Source organism: Zophobas morio, unplaced genomic scaffold (genome assembly GCF_036711695.1).
Source record: "Zophobas morio isolate AGI-343-1 ecotype UQ-CSIRO unplaced genomic scaffold, CSIRO_AGI_Zmor_V1 ptg000006l, whole genome shotgun sequence".
Taxonomy (NCBI): Eukaryota; Metazoa; Arthropoda; class Insecta; order Coleoptera; family Tenebrionidae; genus Zophobas; species Zophobas morio.
This window is the reverse complement of record NW_026972111.1, coordinates 4246668-4268631: the sequence shown is the minus strand read 5'-3', so window position 1 is coordinate 4268631 and position 21964 is coordinate 4246668. Positions and strand designations below refer to the sequence as shown.

The following is a 21964-nucleotide window of genomic DNA, read 5'->3' as shown; positions in this document are numbered from 1 at the left end:
AAAATTTAAGTAAAATTTGACGTCATCCCATTGGTGGTGGGGATGATTAGTCAAATTTTGGTTATTCTTAACACAGGCACATACAAAATTTAACAACAATCGGTCAGTAGTTTCGTAGATTATCTGTCTAATAAAAATCGACACAGACTGACAGACAGCCGACAGACAAAAAATCGAGAAACTCAAATCTAATAATTGAAAAATCGAAAAATTGAAAGATTTAACATGAAAAATTGGTGAAAAACGAAATAGAGAACTTCAAAAAACGAAGAACTGGAAAAAAACAAAATTTGAAAAATCAAAAATCGCAAAACACACACACTGAAAAATAGAAAAACTGAAAAATTTTAAATCAAAAAATCGAAAAATTTTAAACTGAAAAACCGAAAAAGTACAACTCGAAAAATTGAAGTCATGAAAAACTGACCTAAAGATTGCAAATAAGGTGTTACATGATTAGAACGTGGCTCATGAGTCGTAAACCTCACAATTATACTGGATTTTCTGTAATTTGTATTTAAGATTTTCGGTCAAACATGGACAAGTGAAATTAAAAAAATCGAACAAATGAACGATTTAATATTGAAAATTTGATTGATGAAACGAAAAATCGAAAAATAGAGAATCTCAAAAACCGATAAATTGAAAAAAAAATCGAAAGAAATCCAACTGATCGGATATCTGGAAAATTGTAAAACTAAAAATAAAAAATTGCAAAACAGTAAAATCAAAAAATTGATAAAGTGAAAAATTTAAGAATGAGAACTAGATGGAAACTCAAAAATCGAACAATGAAAAACGAAAATCTAAGAACTAAGAGTTGAAAAATTGAAAAATTAAAAATAAAGACTCGAAAATTGAGCAACTGAAAACGAAAAATTTTGATATCTAAAAATTGAAAAATAGTAGAGAAAATCAAAAACCCAAAAATTGAAGGCAACGAAAAGATCTAAAAATCGAAAAATTAAACAAACAAAATATGTAAAACCCAAAAATGGAAAAACTAAAGAAACTGAAAATAGAAAAATTGCTAAATTGTAAAATTTAAAAAAATCAAAAATTTAACATTGAAAACTTGATTGAAGAAAACACCAAAAACTAAAGAAACTCAAAAATCTAAAAAATGAAAAAAAACGCAATTCGAAAATATCTAAAAATTGAAAAATCGATAATTTCAAATTGTGAGTCGAAAAATTGAAGAAACGAAAAGTTGAAAAATCGAGAAGCTGAACAATTAAAAAACTAAAAATAAAAAATTGCAACACAGTAAAATCAAAAAATTGATAAACTTAAAACTGTAAGAACGAGAACTAGATGGAAACTTAAAAATCGAAGAACGAAATACGAAAATCTAAGAACTAAAAGTTGAAAAATTAAAAAATAAAAATAGAGGCTCAAAAATTGAACTACTGAAAACGAGATTAGATATCTAAAAATTGAAAAATAATACAGAAAATCAAAAACCGAAAAATTGAAGAAAACAAAAAGAACCAAAATTGTTAAATCGAAAAATGAAGGAAACAAAATACATATGTAAAAACTGAAAAACTTTAAATCAAAAAATCTACAATTTTCAACTTGAAACACGGAAAAATTACAAATCGGAAAACTGAAGACATGAAAAACTGAAAAATCTAGAAATTGAAGAATTTAAAAACCCAAAAATCGAAAAATTGCCAAATTGTGAAATTTAAAAAATAGAAAAATTGAATTTCAAATGATCAATCAGAAAACTGAAAAATTAAAAATCGCAACGTGGTAAAATCAAAACATTGAAAACCTCAAAAATTTAACTAGATGAACGGAGCAATAAATTGAAAAATCGAGAAACTCAAAATCAAAAATCGAAGAAATAAAAGTGAAAGTCGAAAAATCAAAAATATAGGTCCAAGAAACGAAAAATTGAAAAGTACGGAAAACGAAAATATCTAAAATTTCAAAAATCGGAAAATTTCAAATGGAAACACGGAAAAATAACAAATTGGAAAACTGAAGATATGAAAAACTGAAAAATCTAGAAAGTGCAAAGTTGTAAAACCCAAAAATAGAAAAACTGCCAAATTGTGAAATTAAAAAAATTGAAGAATTAAATTTCAAATGGTAAATCGGAAAACTGAAAACCTGAAAACTAAAAACTCGCAACATGATAAAATAAAAAAATTGAAAAACTGAAAAATTTAAGATTGAAAACCAAATGAAAGGAAAGAATTGAAACATCGAGAAAATCAAAATCAAAAATCGAAGAACTAAAAGTTGAAAAACCGAAAAACCAAAGTTTGAGGCCCAAAAACGGAAAAACTGAAAAATACGGAAAACGAAAATTTCTACAAATTCAAAAATCAAAAATTACAAATGAAAAAATTAAAGAAACTAAAAATAGAAAAATTGCCAAATTGTAAAATTAAAAAATCGAAAAATTTAACATTGAAAAAACACAATACGAAAATATCTAAAAATTGAAAAATCGAAAAATTACAAATCGAAAAATTAAAGAAACCAATAATGGAAAAGCTGAAGTGTTTAAGATGAAAAGATCTGAGGATTTCAAATTGTGAGTCGGAAAGTTGAAGAAACGAAAAGTAGAAAAATCTAGAAATTGAAAAATTGAAAAACCGAAAAATTAAATATTGAAAACTAGATTGAAGGAACGAAAAATGAAAAATCGACAAACTCAAAAAGTAAACAGCTGAAAAACGAAAAACTAAAAAACAAAAATTGAAAAATCAACCGAAAAATTAAAAATTTAAAAAACGGAAATATCTAAGAATTGATAAATCAAAAACTCGTAAAATCAAAAAATGTAAGAAATTCAAATTGTAAATCGGAAAACTGAAAAATCGAGAAACTGAAAAACTGAAAAATAAAAATTGCAAAATGGTAAAAATAAAAAAAACGGTAACTTTAAGATTGAAAAATCGAAAAACTTCAAAATCGAACAATGAAAAACGAAAAACCAAGAACCAAAGGTTGAAAAATCGAAAAATTAAAAATAGAGACTCAAAAATTGAGCAACTGAAAACGAAAAATTTTGATATCTAAAAATTGAAAAATAGAGAAAATCAAAAACCCAAAAATTGAAGGCAACAAAAAGATCTAAAAATCGAAAAATTAAACAAACAAAATATGTAAAACCCAAAAACCGAAAAATTGGCAAATTGTGAAAATAAAAAAATTGAAGATTTGAATTTCAAATGGTAAATCGGAAAACTGAAAAACTAAAAAATTAAGAATCGCAACATGGTAAAATCAAAAAATTTAAAAACCGAAAAATATAAGATTAAGAACTAGATGAAAGGAACAAATAATTAAAAAATTGAGAAACTCAAAATCAAAAACTAAAACGGAAAAACTGAAAAATACGGAAAACTAAATTTTCTAAAAATTAATCAATCGTAAAATTACAAACGGAAAAAACTAAAGAAACTTAAAATAGAAAAATTGCTAAATTGTAAAATTTAAAAAAATCAAAAATTTAACATTGAAAACTTGATTGAAGAAACGAAACATCAAAAACTAAAGAAACTCAAAAATCTAAAAAATGAAAAAAAAACGCAATTCGAAAATATTTAAATATTGAAAAATCGATAATTTCAAATTGTGAGTCGAAAAATTGAAGAAACGAAAAGTTGAAAAATCGAGAAACTGAAAAATTAAAAAACTAAAAATAAAAAATTGCAACACAGTAAAATCAAAAAATTGATAAACTTAAAAATTTAGGAACGAGAACTAGATGGAAACTCAAAAATCGAACAATGAAATACGAAAATCTAAGAACTAAAAGTTGAAAAATTGAAAAATTAAAAATAGAGGCTCAAAAATTGAACTACTGAAAACGAGAAACTTAAGATATCTAAAAATTGAAAAATAATACAGAAAATCAAAAACCGAAAAATTGAAGAAAACAAAAAGAACCAAAAAATCGAGAAAAACTAAAAAATTGTTAAATCGAAAAATGAAGGAAACAAAATACATATGTAAAAACTGAAAAACTTTAAATCAAAAAATCTAAAAATTTCTATCTTGAAACACGGAAAAATTACAAATCGGAAAACTGAAGATATGAAAAACTGAAAAATCTAGAAAGTGCAAAATTGTAAAACCCAAAAATAGAAAAACTGCCAAATTGTGAAATTAAAAAAATTGAAGAATTAAATTTCAAATGGTAAATCGGAAAACTGAAAACCTGAAAACTAAAAACTCGCAACATGATAAAATAAAAAAATTGAAAAACTGAAAAATTTAAGATTGAAAACCAAATGAAAGGAAAGAATTGAAACATCGAGAAAATCAAAATCAAAAATCGAAGAACTAAAAGTTGAAAAACCGAAAAACCAAAGTTTGAGGCCCAAAAACGGAAAAACTGAAAAATACGGAAAACGAAAATTTCTACAAATTCAAAAATCAAAAATTACAAATGAAAAAATTAAAGAAACTAAAAATAGAAAAATTGCCAAATTGTAAAATTAAAAAATCGAAAAATTTAACATTGAAAAACACAATACGAAAATATCTAAAAATTGAAAAATCGAAAAATTACAAATCGAAAAATTAAAGAAACCAATAATGGAAAAGCTGAAGTGTTTAAGATGAAAAGATCTGAGGATTTCAAATTGTGAGTCGGAAAGTTGAAGAAACGAAAAGTAGAAAAATCTAGAAATTGAAAAATTGAAAAACCGAAAAATTAAATATTGAAAACTAGATTGAAGGAACGAAAAATGAAAAATCGACAAACTCAAAAAGTAAACAGCTGAAAAACGAAAAACTAAAAAACAAAAAACCGAAAAATTAAAAATAGAGAAACTCGAAAATCGAAAAATTTAAAAACGGAAATATCTAAGAATCGATAAATCAAAAACTCGTAAAATCGAAAAATTAAAGAAACAAAAAATGGAAAAACTGGAAAATTTTAAATCAAAAAATGTAAGAAATTCAAATTGTAAATCGGAAAACTGAAAAATCGAGAAACTGAAAAACTGAAAAATAAAAAATTGCAAAATGGTAAAAATAAAAAAAAACGGTAACTTTAAGATTGAAAAATCGAAAAACTTCAAAATCGAACAATGAAAAACGAAAAACCAAGAACTAAAGGTTGAAAAATCGAAAAATTAAAAATAGACTCAAAAATCGATAAATTAAAAATAGACTCAAAAATCGAAAAATTAAAAATAGACTCAAAATTCGAAAAATTGAAAAAACGAAAAATTACAAATGGAAAAATGAAAGAAACCAAAAATAGAAAAATTGGCAAATTGTAAAATTTAAAAATCGAAACATTCAACATTGAAAACTGATTGAAGAAACGAAAAAATAAAAAAATGGAGAAACCCAAAAATCTAAAAATTGAAAAAAAAACGAATGACGAAAATATATGAAAATTGAAAACTCGAAATATTACAAATGAAAAAATCAAAGAAACCTAATACTAGAAAAATTGAAGTATTTAAGATGAAATTTCAAATAGTAAATCGAGAATTTGAGGAAAAGTTGAAAAATAAATTGAAAAACCGAAAAATTTAGAATTGAAAACCTGATTGCAGAAACGAAAAATTGAAAAATCGAGAACTCAAAAATTGAACAAATGAAAAAGAAAAAACTTAGATATCTAAAAAATTAAAAAATCGAAAAATTCAAAATAGAGAAACTCAAAAATGTAAAAACTGAAAGAAACCAAAAGACTTAAAAATCGAGAAAAAGTAAAAAATTATAAAATACAACAATTGAAAGATTTAACATTGAAAATTCCATCGATGAAACGAAAAATCGAAAAATAGAAAAACTCAAAAACCGATAAATTGGAAAAAACGAAAAGCAAAAGTACCTAACTGAAAAATTTCGAATCAAAAAATCTAAGAGTTTCAAATTGTAAATCGGAAAACTGAAAAATCGGGAAACTCAAAAATCGAACAATGGCAAACGAAAATCTAAGAACTAAAAGTTGAAAAACCTAAAAATTAAAAATACAGACTATAAATCGAAAAATTAAAGAAACCAATAATGAAAAATTGAAATAATTAAGATGAAAAAATCTGAAAATTTAAAATTGAAAATAGAAAAATTGAAAAACCGAAAAATTTTAAATTGAAAACTAGATTGAGGGAAAGAGAAATGAAAAATCAACAAACTCAAAAACTACACAATGAAGAACGAAAAACCAAGATAAACAAAAATTGAAAAATCGAAAAATCAAAAACTTGTAAAATCTAAAATTAAAGAAACAAATAAATTGAAAAATTTAAAATCAAAAAAACTAAAATTTTCAAAATGGGAATTAGAAAAATCACAAATCGAAAAATTGAAAATTGAAAAACTACAAGATCTAGAAACAACAAATCAAAAATTACAAATAAAAAAATTAAAGAAACTAAAAATAGAAAAATTGCCAAATTGTAAAATTAAAAAATCGAAAAATTTAACATTGAAAAAACGCAATACGAAAATATGTATCTAAATATAGAAAAATCGAAAAATTACAAATCGAAAAATTAAAGAAACCAATAATGGAAAAGTTGAAGTGTTTAAGATGAAAAGATCTGAGAATTTCAAATTGTGAGTCGAAAAGTTGAAGAAACGAAAAGTAGAAAAATCGAGAAATTGAAAAATTGAAAAACCGAAAAATTAAACATTGAAAACTAGATTGGAGGAACGAAAAATGAAAAATCGACAAACTCAAAAAGTAAACAGCTGAAAAACGGAAAACTAAGAAACAAAAATTGAAAAACCAACCGAAAAATTAAAAATAGAGAAACTCGAAAATCGAAAAATTTAAAAAAAGGGAAAAATCTAAGAATCGATAAATCAAAAACTCGTAAAATCGAAAAATTAAGGAAACAAAAAATGGAAAAACTGAAAAATTAAAAGTCAAAAATCTAAAATTCTGAAATTGAAAATATGAAAAACTGAAAAATTGAAAAACCAAAAAATCGAAAAATTGTCAAATTGTGGATTTAAATATTCGAACAATTGAAATATATATAAAACGAAAATTCGAAATATAGAGAAAGTCAAAAACCCATAAATTGAAAAAAAAAGAAAAAAACACGGAAGTATCTAACTGAAAAATTTTAAATCAAAAAAGGTGAGAAATTCAAATTGTCAATAGGAAAACTGGAAAATCGAGAAACTGAAAAACTGAAAAATAAAAAATTTCATAATGTTAAATAAAAATTGATAACTTTAAGATTGAAAAATCGAAAAACTTCAAAATCGAACAATGAAAAACGAAAAACTAAGAAGTATAGGTTGAAAAATCGAAAAATTGCAAAAAACGAAAGAAAAATATATCTAAAAATTGAAAAATCGAAAAATTACAAACGGAAAAATTAAAAAAACCAAAACTAGAAAAATTGCGGAATTGTAAAATTTTAAAAATCGAAAAATTTAACATTGAAAACTTGATTGAAGAAATGAAAAATCAAAAAATGGAGAAACTCAAAAATCTAAAAATTGAAAAAAGACGAAAATATCAAAAAATTGAAAAATCGAAAAAAAACAAATCAAAAAATTTAAAAAACCAATACTGGAAAAATTGAAGTACTTAAGATGAAATTTCAAACAAATCGAGAAATTGATGAAACGAAAAGTTGAAGAATACATTGAAAAACCGAAAAATTTAGAACTGAAAACTTGATTCAAAAAACGAAAAATTGAAAAATCGAGAACTCAAAAATTGAACAATTGAAAAATCAAAAAATTCAAAATTGATAAACTCAAAAATCTAAAAACTGAAAGAAACGAAAAGACCTAAAAATGGAGAAAAAGTAAAAAAGTGTTAAATAGAAACAAAAAATTTTATTGCCAAATTGTGAAATAAAAAAATCGAACAATTGAAAGATTTAACATAGAAAATTTTATTGCTGAAACGAAAAATCGAAAAATCAAAAACCGATAAATTGGAAAAAATGAAAAACGAAAGTATCTAACAACTGATAAGTTTCAAATCAAAAAATCTAAGAATTTCAAACTGGAAATTGGAAAACTGAAAAATCGAGAAACTCAAAAATCGAACAATGAAAAACGAAAATCTAAGAACTAAAAGTTGAAAAATCGAAAAATTAAAGAAACCAATAATGAAAAAAATTGAAGTAATTAAGATGATAAAATATGAAAATTTCAAATTGAAAATCGTAAAACTGAAGAAACGAAAAGTTGATAAATCGAGAATCTGAAAAATCCGAAAAATTTAAAATTGAAAACTAGATTGATGGAAAGAAAAATGAAAAATCAACAAACTCAAAAACTACACAATGAATAACGAAAAACTAAGATGACCAAAAATTGAAAAATCGAAAAAATAAAAATACAGAAACTCGAAAATGGAAAAATTGAAAAACGAAAATATCCAATAATAGAAAAATCTAAAATTTAAAATCAAAAAAATCTACAATTTTCAAATTGAAAATTCGAAAAATTACAAATCAAAAAAAGAAAATGTGAAAAACTAAAGATCTAGAAACTGAAAAACTAAAAAACATAAAAATCGAAAAATTGACAAATTGTGAAATTAAAAAAATTGCACAACTGAAATATTTAACATTGAAAATTTGATTGAAGAAAAGAAAAATCGAAAAATAAAAAAACTCAAGCCGATAATTTCGAAAAAAAGAGAGACGAAAATATATAACTGAAAAATTTTAAATCAAAAAATCTAGAAATTTCAAATTACAAATTTGAAAACTGGAAAATCGAGAAACTGAAAAACTGCAAAATGATAAAATCAAAAAATTGAAAACCTGGAAAATTTAAGAACCTCAAAAATCGAACAATGAAAAGCGAAAAACCAAGAACTAAAAGTTGAAAAATCGAAAAATTAAAAATAGAGGCTCAAAAACCGATAAATTGATCAAACAAAAGACGAAAATACTAAGAACCAAAGAAACAATAATGGAAACATTGAATTATTTAAGACTAAAAGAATCTAAAAATTTCAAATTGTATATCGAACAATTGAAGAAACGCAAAGCTGAAAAATCAAGCAACTGAAAAATCGAAAAACTGAAAATTACAAGATCAAAAAATTAAAAACTGGAAAATTAGATTGAAAAAACGAAAAATTGAAAAATTGAAAAAAAAAACGAATAATATGTACCTACTAGAATATTCAAAAATTAAAAAATCGAAAAATTACAACTGATGAAATTAAAGAAGCCAAAAATAAAAAAAAAATGTAAAATTCTAAAATTTAGAAAATCGAAAAATTTAACATTAAAAACTTGATTGAAGAAAAGAAAAATCGAAAAATAAAAAAACTCAAAAGCCGATAAATTGGAAAAAAAAGAGAGACGAAAATATATTACTGAAAAATTTTAAATCAAAAAATCTAGAAATTTCAAATTACAAATTTGAAAACTGGAAAATCGAGAAACTGAAAAACTGCAAAATGATAAAATCAAAAAATTGAAAACCTGGAAAATTTAAGAACCTCAAAAATCGAACAATGAAAAGCGAAAAACTAAAAACTAAAAGTTGAAAAATCGAAAAATTAAAAATAGAGGCTCAAAAACCGATAAATTGATCAAACAAAAGACGAAAATACTAAGAACTAAAGAAACAATAATGGAAACATTGAATTATTTAAGACTGAAAGAATCTAAAAATTTCAAATTGTAAATCGAACAATTGAAGAAACGCAAAGCTGAAAAATCAAGAAACTGAAAAATCGAAAAACTGAAAATTACAAGATCAAAAAATTAAAAACTGGAAAATTTATAATTGAAAATTAGATTGAAAAAACGAAAAATTGAAAAATTGAAAAAAAACGAATACTAGAATATTAAAAAATTAAAGATACGAAAAATTACAACTGAAGAAATTAAAGAACCCAAAACTAAAAAAAAATGTAAAATTCTAAAATTTAGAAAATCGAAAAATTTAACATTAAAAACTTGATTGAAGAAACGAAAAATCGAAAAATGGAGAAACTCAAAAACACAAAAACTAAAAAAAAAACGAAAGACGAAAATATCTAAACATTGAAAAATCGGAAAATTAAAAAAACCAATAATGGAAAAATTGAATTACGAAAAACTAAGATGACCAAAAATCGAAAAATTAACAATAGAGAAATTCAATGATCGAAACGAAAATATCTAAAAATCGAATAATCAAAAACTTGTAAAATCGAAAAAGTGAAAGACTTAAAAATTGAAAAATTAAAAAATTGAAAAATCGAAAGATTTAAAAATTGTAAAACTTAAAAAATTTAAATTTATTTATTTATTTTGATTCACTTTTCTACACGATGGGGTCTACCGTGGTCCCCGTTACATAAACGACAAAAGTATTTATTACGAAACCAAGTTGCTACCACAAAAAAGTTGCCTTCGACCCTATAACCAAAACCTGTTTTTAAAAATGGGAGTTGCTTTTTCTTTGTACAATCCGTCCACGCTACAATGTAATAAGCCAAATTATACGATTGTAGAGTATCAAATTCAAGGTTAGATCCAAGATCCGTAAGCCACCCGAACGTACTATCCCCAAACTGACAGTCTTATTTCTTCGAATCTTATAGTAACAAGTGTGTTGTACTCAAATAATTGGATGGAGTATATTTGTACAAATGTATACTTCATCCGATCACCACCACAGCCAACTTTCTTATCATTACTCCAACTGTCAACCGAAAACAGCGTGAGCGGAGCGATGACACTCCATTGATTCACGCATGATGTCAACAGTCAATCCCGAGCAACAGGTGGTGGCGTCAACCACCCACCCACAACCATCGAACCACCAGCTCGAACCGGTCGCCCGAAACCGCTAAACCAAAGAATCTCAATCTCAATCCCGCCGCACATTTTCGCGCACAAAAAACTCAGTCAAGTAACCTTTCCTGAACGCGCTATTAATAACCCACAATGAATATTTTAATTAAAACGCGGAAAAAAACTAAGGTCGCGCGCACCCAGCCGCTCCGCGACTCTCGCCCCGGTGGCAACCCCTGCCTCGCGGCGCATCTAGTTGCCATCGGCGGCTCAAGGCCGCGTGCGATAAGGGCCCGCTTTGCGCACTGCTTCAATCACTCACCGACGGTCCGCAGGCCGACCAGCACACGTGTATCCAAAAATGTGCACACAAACAGCACTCACACGCGAACAAGTGACACTCACTACATGCCGACTAGATCGCGCCACGCGCTTGTTTTCGCGTTTGTCTTTTGTTTACGGCGAAGGCGACTTGATGAGCGCACTGAGCGGTCGCCGGCTCGGGCTCGACTCGCCGCGCTGCCGCCCCCCGCGTCCCGCCAGCGCCGCGCCCATCCCCGCCCGGCACCACGTGCACGATAACAAGTGGTTTCGTGGACGGCGCGGGATGAATGAATCGGGAGTGCGCGCGCGGGCGGGGAGGGGCACGTGCGGGGTGTAACGGGATGGGTTGTGGGGGGATGGGGGTGGCGAGTGGGGTTACGAGGCGAGGTCGAGGGTCAATGTCGAGGATGGTGGAATTTTTGGGATTGCTTGGATATTAATTATTTCGGCGTTTCAAACACGTTTTGAAAGTTTGAAGTAGGCATTTATCGGTAGTACAGAGACGTACTTAGATAAATAAAATTATCTCTAACAATGAGTTAAATACAAGGTGAAAGGTACGCTATTTGTGTACGGAGACGACCTTATGTGTGTTTAACTGTTATATTTTGTTTATACTTTTTATAATTATAAAAATTAAAGGACCGTTTTATTTTTATTATTAATAACTTTCATTTTTGAAGTACACTCAGTATTAATGTTTTCTATACGGGGTACTCTTTTCGAAGATCAGTGTGTTTGTATAGTGTGACACTAATCATTAAGTAAACTCTGTTCCAAAATATATTTATTGAATTATTCAGTCGATAATTGGGTAATAATAAACACCAAAATCACATAAATGGATTTATTTTTTTAAAATATTCCTGCAAAAACAATTCTCAAAGCAAAAAGAAATGTTATTAAATTCTGAATTAATCATAAAACGAGAAAATGTTTTCACTAAATGTTTATTTAATATTAATTAATTAATTAAGTGATAGGATCCAATTTTTGTTGGAAACGTCAAACGAAAAATCAATACATTGAAAAATCAAAAATTACAAAATTCGAAAAATTGAATAATAGAAATTTCGGAGAGCCCAAAATTCGAAAAATCGAGAAATTAAAAAATGTACAATTAAAACAATCGGAAAGTGTCGAAAAACTGAAAAATCGGAACATCGAAAAATTGAAAAACTGAAACATCCGGAAACGAAACATCAAAACATCGATAAATTGAGAAATCGAAAAGTTGAAATATCGAGAAATCAAAGCGGAGAAGTTGAAAAATCGAAAAGTTAAAAATTGAAAAATCAAGAAATTGAGAAATTGAAAAATCGATAAATCTAAAAATTAAAAATCGAAAAATTAAAAAACCGAAAAATCTAAATCCTAGAAGTTGAAAAATCCCAAGATTGAGAAATCGAAAAACAGAAATGTCGAAGAACTCAATCATCGGGAAATTGAAAAATTTGTAATTTTAAAAATTGAAAATTTAGAAAAACGTCGAAAAATTGAAAAAAAAAACAAGAAAAATTAAAGAATCGAAAAACTGAAAAATCGAGAAATCAGAACATCAAAAAAACAAAAAATTCCAAACTTGAAAAAACTAAAATTAAAAACCGAAAAGTCAAAAAGTTAAAGATATCGGTAAATTGAGAAATTTAAAAATGGAATAATCGAAGAAAAATTGATGAATCGAAAAATTTAAAAAACCGAGAAATCGCAACAAAAAATTAAAATTTAAAAACTGAAAAGTCGAAAAATATAAAAATCGTACAACTGAAAAATCGAAAAATCGAAAATTTGGAAACGTCGAAAAATTTAAAAATCGAAAAATTGAAAGAACGTAAAACTGAAACATCGGAAAATTGACAAATTAAAGTTTTGAAAACCTAAAATTTACAAAACGAAAAATTGAAGAATTGAAAAACTGAAAAATAAAAAAATCGAGAACTCGATAATTCCGAAAGTCGAAAAAATAAAAAATCGATTACTAGAGAAATTGAAAAATCGAAAAATTGAAAAATCATATAACAGAAACATTGGAAAATTGACAATTGAAAAATATATGGAAAATCGAGAAATTGAAAAATCGAGAAATCGAAAAGCCGAGAATTTGCAAAATCGACAAATTGAGAAATCGCAACATCGCAAAGTGGAGACTTAAAAATCGAGAAATTGAACATTCGAAAAATTAAAAAACTCGAAATCTAAATCCGAGAAGTTGAAAAATTGAAAAATCTAAAAATCGAAACATCAAACAACCGAAAAATTTAAACATTCGAATAAGTGAAAAATAGAAATATGTATTGAAAAACTAAAAAAATTGTGAAATTGAAAAAGCTATAGTTTTAAAAATTGAAAAATTAAAACATCGGAAAATTGAAAAAACGAAGAAAAATTGAAGAATCGAAAAATTGAAAAATCGAGAAATCGAATTATCAAATACATAATCGAAAAATTGAAAAATTGAAAAAACTAAAATTTATTATAGTTGAAAAGTCGAAAAGTTAAAGAATCGAAAAATTGAAAAATCCAAAAACTGCAACTTGATGAATTAAGAAATCGAAAATTTGGAAAATCGAAAATTTGAAAAAATCGAAAACTTGAAAAATCGTATAACGGAAACATTGAAAAAAAAAATGGAAAATTGGGAAATTGAAAAATCGAGGAATCGAGAAGCCGAGAAGTTGAACAATTCGACAAATTGAGAAATAGAAATAGCCGAAAATTGAAAAATCGAAAAGTTAAACTGAAAATTCGTTAAATTTGACATCGGAAAATTGGGAAATCGAAAACTTGAAAAATCTAAAATTTTTAAAACGAAAAGGAAGTTGAAAAATCGAAAAATTAAGAAATCGAAATAGCCCTAAATCGAAAAATGGATAAGTTAAAAATCGAGAAATAGAAAATTTAAAACATCGAAAAATTTTTATTTTGAACATCTAAAAATTGAAAAACTGAAAAATCTAAACTGAGAAGAATAAAAATCGTTAGACCAAGAAATCGAAATATCAAAGAACTAAAAAGTGAGAAATAGAAATATCGAACAACTGAAAAATCGGGAAATTGAAAAATCAATGATTGTTAAAATTAAAAATTAAAACATCAAAAAATTGAATAATCGAAGAAATATTGAAGAATCAACAAACTAAAAAATCGAGAAATCGCAACAAAAAACTAAAATTCAAAAATTGAAAAATCGAAAAATTGAAAAATCCCGAAACTGACACATCGGTAAATTGGTAAATTGAAAAACTGAAAAACCAAGAAATGAAAAAGTTGGCACACCGAAGTAGAAAAATCGAAAATTTAAAAAATCGAGAAGTCCGGGATCTCGAAAAGTTTAAAAACTAAAAAATCGATTGTATGAGAAATTAAAAAATCGAAAATTAGAAATGTTAAAAATTGAAAAATTGAGAAATCGAAAAATTGAAGAATTGAAAAATTGAAAAATCGAAAAGTCAAAAATCGAAAAATTGAGAAATAGAAATATCAAAGAACTGAAAAATCGAGAAATTTAAAAACCTATAGTTTTAAAAATTGAAAAATTAAAACGTCGAAAAATTGAAATATCGAAGAAAAATTGAACAATAGAAATAATGAAAAATCGAGAAATTGAAACATCAAAAAATCGAAAAATTGGAAAATAGAAAAACTAAGATTTAAAAACTGAAAAGTGAAAAGTCGAAAACTAAACAAAATCTATTATTTGAAAAGTTGAAGAATCGAAAATTTAGAAACGTCGAAAATTGAAAAATTGAAAAATCGAAAAATTGAAATAACGTAAAACTGAAACATCGGAAAATCGACGAATTGGAAAATTATAAAGTAAACTCTGTTCCAAAATATATTTATTGAATTATTCAGTCGATAATTGGGTAATAATAAACACGAAAATCACATAAATGGATTTATTTTTTTAAATATTCCTGCAAAAACAATTCTCAAAGCAAAAAAAAATGTTACTAAATTCTGAATTAATCATCAAACGAGAAAATGTTTTCACTAAATGTTTATTTCATATTTTTTAAAATGATAGGATCCAATTTTTGTTGGAAACGTTTTGATGGTCAACAAGTACTTATTATGCATCAATAAAGGATTATTATTATTATTGTTTTTTGTGTATGTCAAGAAATCGAATAAAAAAATCGAGAAATCAATACATTGAAAAAATCAGAAATTACAAAATTCGAAAAATTGAATAATAGAAATTTCGAAAAGCCCAAAAATCGAAAAAACGAGAAATTGAAAAATGTGCAGTTAAAAAAATTGGAAAGTGAAAGTGTCGAAAAACTGAAGAATCGAAACATTGAAAGATCGAGAAATTGAAAAATTCCAAAACTGAAATGATGAAAAATTGGATTATTGAAAAACTGAAAAATGGGAACATCGAAAAATTGAAAAACTGAAACATCGGGTTCCGAAACATCAAAACATCGGTAAATTGAGAAATCGAAAAATTGAAATATCGAGAAATCAAAGCGGAGAAGTTGAAAAATCGAAATGTTAAAAATTGAAAAATCAAGAAATTGAGAAATTGAAAAATCGATATATCTAAAATTTAAAAATCGAAAGATTAAAAAACCGAAAAATCTAAATCCTAGAAGTTGAAAAATCGCAAGATCGAGAAATCGAAAAATAAATGTGTCGAAGAACTCAATCATCAGGAAATTGAAAAATCTATAATTTTAAAAATTGAAAAATTAAAAAAACATCGAAAAATTGAAAAACCAAGAAAAATTAAACAATGGAAAAATTGAAAAATCGACAAATCAAAACATCAAAAACACAAAAAATTGGAAAATTGAAAATCTAAAATTAAAAACCGAAAAGTCAAAAAGTTAAAGACATCGGTAAATTGAGAAATTGAAAAATTGAATAATCGAAGAAAAACTGTAGAATCGAATAATTTAAAAAACAAAGAAATCGCAACAAAAAATTAAAATTTAAAAATTGAAAAGTAGAAAAATATGAAAATCGTAATACTGAAACATCGAAAAATTGGAGAATTGAGAACTGAAAAATCGAAAAATCGAGAAGTCGAGAAATCGAAACGTGTCGAAACAATAAAAAATCTGTTATCGAGAAGTTGAAAAATCAAAAATTTGAAAACGTCGAAAAATTTAAAAATCGAAAATTTGAAAGAACGTAAAACTGAAATATTGGAAAATTGAGAAATTAAAATTTTGAAAACCTAAAATTTACAAAACGAAAAATTGAAGAATTGAAAAAATGAAAAATCACAAAATCGAGAACTCGAGAAAAAATAAAAAATCGGTTCCTCGAGAAATCGAAAAGTCGAAAAATATAAAAATCGTAGAACTGAAACATCGAAAAATTAAAAAATTGAAAACTGAAAAATCGAGAAGTCGAGAAATCGAAAAGTCGAAACAATAAAAAATCTGTTATCGAGAAGTTGAAAAATCAAAAATTTGGAAACGTTGAAAAATTTAAAAATCGAAAAATTGAAAGAACGTAAAACAGAAATATCGGAAAATTGAGGAATTGAAATTTTGAAAACCTAAAATTTACAAAACGAAAAATTGAAGAATTGAAAAACTGAAAAATAAAAAAATCGAGAATTCGGAAAGTCGAAAAAATAAAAAATCGATTACTAGAGAAATTGAAAAATGGAAAAATTGAAAAATCGTATAACAGAAACATTGGAAAATTGACAATTGAAAAATACATATATGGAAAATCGAGAAGTTGCAAAATCGACGAATTGAGAAATCGAAAGATCCCAAAATCGAAACATCGCAAAGTAGAAACTGAAAAATCGAGAAATTGAACATTTGAAAAATTAAAAAACTGGAAATCTAAATCCGAGAAGTTGAAAAATTGAAAATTCTAGAAATCGAAACATCATAAAACCGAAAAATTTAAACCTTCGAAGAAGTGAAAAATAGAAATATGTATTGAAGAACTAAAAAAATTGTGAAATTGAAAAATCTAGTTTTAAAAATTGAAAAATTAAAACATCGAAAAATTGAAAAAACGAAGAAAAATTGATGAATCGAAAAATTGAATCGAATTATCAAATACATAATCGAAAAACTGAAAAATTGAAAGAACTAAACGTTATTATAGTTGAAAAGTCGAAAAGTTAAAGAATCGAAAAATTGAAAAATCCAAAAACTGCAACTTGGTGAATTAGGAAATCGAAAATTTGGAAAATCGAAAACTTGAAAAATCGTATAACGGAAACATTGAAAAAAAAATGAAAAATTGGGAAATTGAAAAATTGGAAAATCAAGAAATCGAAAAGTTGACATATCGAAGTAGAAAAATCAAAAATTTTAAAAACCGTATAACAGAAACATTGAAAAACTGAGAAAAATTGAAAATAAAGAAATTGAAAAAAATGAAAAATCGAGCAATTGAAAAATCGAGGAACCGAGAAACCGAAAAGTTTAAAAATCGACAAATTAAGAATTCAAAATAACCCAAAATCAAAAAATCGAAAAGTGAAAAACTGAAAAATCCAGAAATTCGAAAACTGAAAAATTGGAAATTTAAAAATCGAAAAATTGGAGAACCGAAAATTCGAAAAATCGTAAAATTGAAGAATTGAAACATTGAGAACTCGTAAAATGGAAGAATTGAAAAACTGAAAAATTGAAAAATCGAGAAGTCGAAAAACCGAAAATTCTTAAAACTAATAAATCAATTAAAATCGAACATTTAGAAGCGTTAAAAATTGAAAAATTGAAAAATCGTAATACTGAAGCAATCGGAAAATTGCGAAATCGAAAAGTTGAATTGAAAACCAGAAAAATTCAGAAGTCGAAAAGTCTAGAAACTAAAAAATCGATTAATTGAGAAGTTGCAAAATTGAAAATTTAGAAACGTCAAAAATTAAAAAAATCGAAAAATTGATGAATCGCTAAACTGAAAACTCGTTAAATTTGATATCGGGAAATTGGGAAATCGAAAACTTGAAAAATCTAAAATTTTGAAAACGAAAAGAAAGTTGAAAAATCGAAAAATTAAGAAATCGAAATAGCCCTAAATCGAAAAATGGATAAGTTAAAAATCGAGAAATAGAGAATTTAAAACATCGAAAAATGTTAATTTTAAACATCGAAAAATTGAAAAACTGAAAAATATAGACTGAGAAGTAGAAAAATCGTTATACCAAAAATTTACACATTCCAAAAAGTGAGAAATAGAAATATCGAACGACTGAAAAATCGGGAAATTGAAAAATCAATAATTGTTAAAATTAAAAATTAAAACATCAAAAAATTGAATAATCGAAGAAATATTGAAGAATCAACAAACTAAAAAATCGAGAAATCGCAAGAAAAAACTAAAATTCAAAAATTGAAAAATCGAAAAATTGAAAAATCCCGAAACTGACACATCGGTAAATTGGTAAATTGAAAAACTGAAAAACCAAGAAATGAAAAAGTTTGCACACCGAAGTAGAAAAATCGAAAATTTAAAAAATCGAGAAGTCGGGATCTCGAAAAGTCTAAAAACTAAAAAATCGATTGTATGAGAAATTAAAAAATCGAAAATTTAGAAATGTTAAAAATTGAAAACTTGAAAAATCGAAACGTTGAAGAATTGAAAAATTGAAAAATCGTAAATTTGAGACCTCGAAAAATTGAAGAATTGAAAATCTGAAAAATAAAAAAAACGAGATGTCGAGAAATAGAAAAATCGAAAAACTAAAAAATCTATTCATCGAGAAGTTGAAAAATTGAAAATTTAGAAATTTCGAAAATTAAAAAATTGATAAATCGAAAAATCTACGAATCGAAAAATTGAAAAAACGTAAAACTTAGACATCGGAAAATTAAGAAATTGAAAAATTGAAAATCTAAAATTTAGAAAACGAAAAATTGAAAAATCGTATAACAGAAACAATGGAAAACTGAGAAATCGAAAAATTGAATATAAAGAAAATGAAAACATGGAAAATCGAGAAATTCAAAAATCGACAATTGAGAAATCGAAATACCAAAATCGAAAAGTGAAAAACTGAAAAATTAAGCAATTGAACAATTGAAAAATTGAAAAATCGATAAATCTGTAATTTAAAAATCCAAAAGTTGAAAAATTGACCAAGTGAAAAATCGTAAAACTGAAACATCGAAAAATTGAGAAATCGAAAAATTGAGGAATTGAAAAACTGAAAAATCGAAAAGTTAAGAAATCGAAATATTGAGAAATAGAAATATCAAAGAACTGAAAAATTGGGAAATTTAAAAACCTATAGTTTTAAAAATTGAAAAAGTAAAACGTCGAAAAATTGAAAAATCGAAGAAGAATTGAAGAATCAAAAAATTAAAAAAACGAGAAGTCGAATTATCAAATAATCGACACATTGTAAATACCAAAGTTTAAAAGCTAAAAAGTCGAAAAGTTGGAGAGTCGAAAATTTGAAAAATCCCAAAACTGAAACACCGGTGAATTAAGCAATCGAAAAATTGGAAAATGAAGAAATCGAAAAGTTGACATATCGAAGTAGAAAAATAAAAAATCATATAACAGAAACATTGGAAAACTAAGAAATGGAAAAATTGAAAATAAAGAAATTGAAAAAAATGTAAAATCGAGTAATTGAAAAATCGAGGAACCGAGAAGCCGAGAAGTTTAAAAATCGACAAATTAAGAATTCAAAATAGCCCAAAATAAAAAAATCGAAAAGTGAAAAACTGAAAAATCCAGAAATTAGAAAATTGAAAAATTGGAAATTTAAAAATGGAAAAATTGGAGAATCGAAAATTTGAAAACTCGTAAAATTGAAAAATCGAAAAATCAAAAATTACAAAATTCGAAAAATCGAGAAATTGAAAAACGTACAATTTAAAAAGAAATCAAAGTAGCCCAAAATTGAAAAATCGGTAATTAAAATTAAAGAATCGAAAAATTGGTAAATTAAAAAATCGAAAAATCTTAAATTTATGTATAGAAAAATTGAAAAACTGAAAAACCTAAAACGGGAAGTAGAAAAACCGATAGACCATGAAATCGAGAGTTCAAAGAACTGAAAAATCTAAAATTCCAAACAGTGAAAAATCGAATTTTTGAACAACTGAAAAATCGGAAAATTCTAAAATTAATAGTTTTTAAAATTTAAAAATTAAAAGATCAAAAAATTGAAGAATAGAAAATCTGAAAAATCGAGAAATCGAAAAATCAAAAGCATTGAGAAATATGCAATTTTAAAATAGAAAAGTCGAAAAATTGAAGAATCCAAAAATTTTTAAATCGCAAAACTAACACATTATTGGTAAATTGAGATAGAAAAATTGAAATATAGAGAAATCTAAAAGCCGAGAAGTTGAATAATCGAAAAATTGAGAATTAGAAATAATAGCCCAAAATCGAAAAATCAAAAATTACAAAATTCGAAAAATTTAATAATAGAAATACCGAGGAACTCAAAAATCGAAAAATCGAAAAATTGAAAAATCGAGAAATTGAAAAACGTACAGTTTAAAAAGAAATCGAAATTGCCCAAAATTGAAAAATTGGTAATTAAAAATTGAAGAATCGAAAAATAGGAAAATTAAAAAATCGAAAAATTTTAAATTTATGTATAGAAAAATTGAAAAACTGAAAAATTTAAATCGGGAAGTAGAAAAACCGATAGACCAAGAAATCGAGAGTTCAAAGAACTGAAAAATCTAAAATTCCAAACAGTGAAAAATCGAACTTTTGAACAACTGAAAAATCGGAAAATTCAAAAATTAATAGTTTTTAAAATTGAAAAATTAAAAGATCGAAAAATTGAAGAAGAGAAAATCTGAAAAATCGAGAAATCGAAAAATCAAAAACATTGAGAAATATGCAATTTTAAAATAGAAAAGTCGAAAAATTGAAGAATCCAAAAATTTTAAAATCTCAAAACTAACATGGTAAATTGAGAAATCGAAAAATTGAAATATCGAGAAATCAAAACCGAGAAGTTAAAAAATCGAAAAATTGAGAAACAGAAATAGCCCAAAATCGAAAAATCGAAAAATTGAGAAATTGAGAAATCGATAAATCTAAAATTTAAAAATCGAAAAATTTAAAAACCGAAAAATCTATATCCTAAAAGTTGAAAAATCGAAAGATCGAGAAATCGAAAAATAGAAATGTAGAAGAACATCGGGAAATTGAAAAATCTATAGTTTTAAAAATTGAAAAATTAAAACATCGAAAAATTGAAAAAACGAAGAAAAGTTGAAGAATCGAAAAAATGAAACACCGAGAAAATGCAAAAAAATTAAAATTTAAAAATTGAAAAGTCGAAAAATTGAAAATTCGTAAAACTGAAACATCGAAAAATTGAAGATTTGAAAACGAAAAATCGAAAAATCGAGAAATCCAAAAGTCCAGACACTAAAAAATCTATTATCAAGAAGTTGAAAAATCAAAAATTTAGAAACGTCAAAAAATTTAAAAATCGAAAAATTAAAAAATCGAGAAATTGAAAGAACGTCAAACTGAAACATCGGAAAATTGAGAAATTAAAAAATTGAAAATCTAAAATTTAGAAAACGAAAAACTGAAAAACCGAAAAATCAAAAAATCGAGAAGTTGAGAATTGAAAATTGAAAAATCGTGCAACAGAATCATTGGAAAATTGAGAAATCGAAAAACTGAAAATCAAGTAATTGAAAAATAAATGGAAATTTGAGAAATTGAAAAATCGAGAAATCGAAAAGCCGAGAAGTTACAAAATCAACGAAGTGAGAAATCGAAAGAGCCCAAAATCGAAACATTGAAAACTGGAAACTGAAAAATCGAGAAACTGAACATTTGAAAAATTAAAAAACTGAAAATCTAAATCCGAGAAGTTGAAAAATTGAAAAATCGAGAAATCGAATTATCAAATACATAATCGAAAAATTGGAAAATTGAAAAAACTAAAATTTATTATGTTGAAAAGTCGAAAAGTTAAAGAATCGAAAAATTGAAAAATCCAAAAACTGCAACTTGGTGAA

At 25.4% G+C, this 21964-nt stretch overlaps 1 protein-coding gene across 2 annotated transcripts in view; it reads right to left on the bottom strand.

Annotated features, from left to right (window-relative positions):
• The window catches only part of LOC135123375 (cGMP-dependent protein kinase, isozyme 2 forms cD4/T1/T3A/T3B-like), a 368990-nt gene that overhangs the window by 328302 nt on the left and 18724 nt on the right, over positions 1 to 21964 (bottom strand). Inside the window, exon 1 of one of the 2 annotated variants that reach the window (XM_064047974.1) lies at positions 11026 to 11220. The exons of the other annotated variant lie outside the window; for it this stretch is intronic. The gene's annotated coding sequence lies outside the window, so the exon portion shown is untranslated. Of the gene's footprint in view, positions 1 to 11025; positions 11221 to 21964 lie in introns of those variants that run through there. 2 annotated transcript variants of the gene reach the window in all.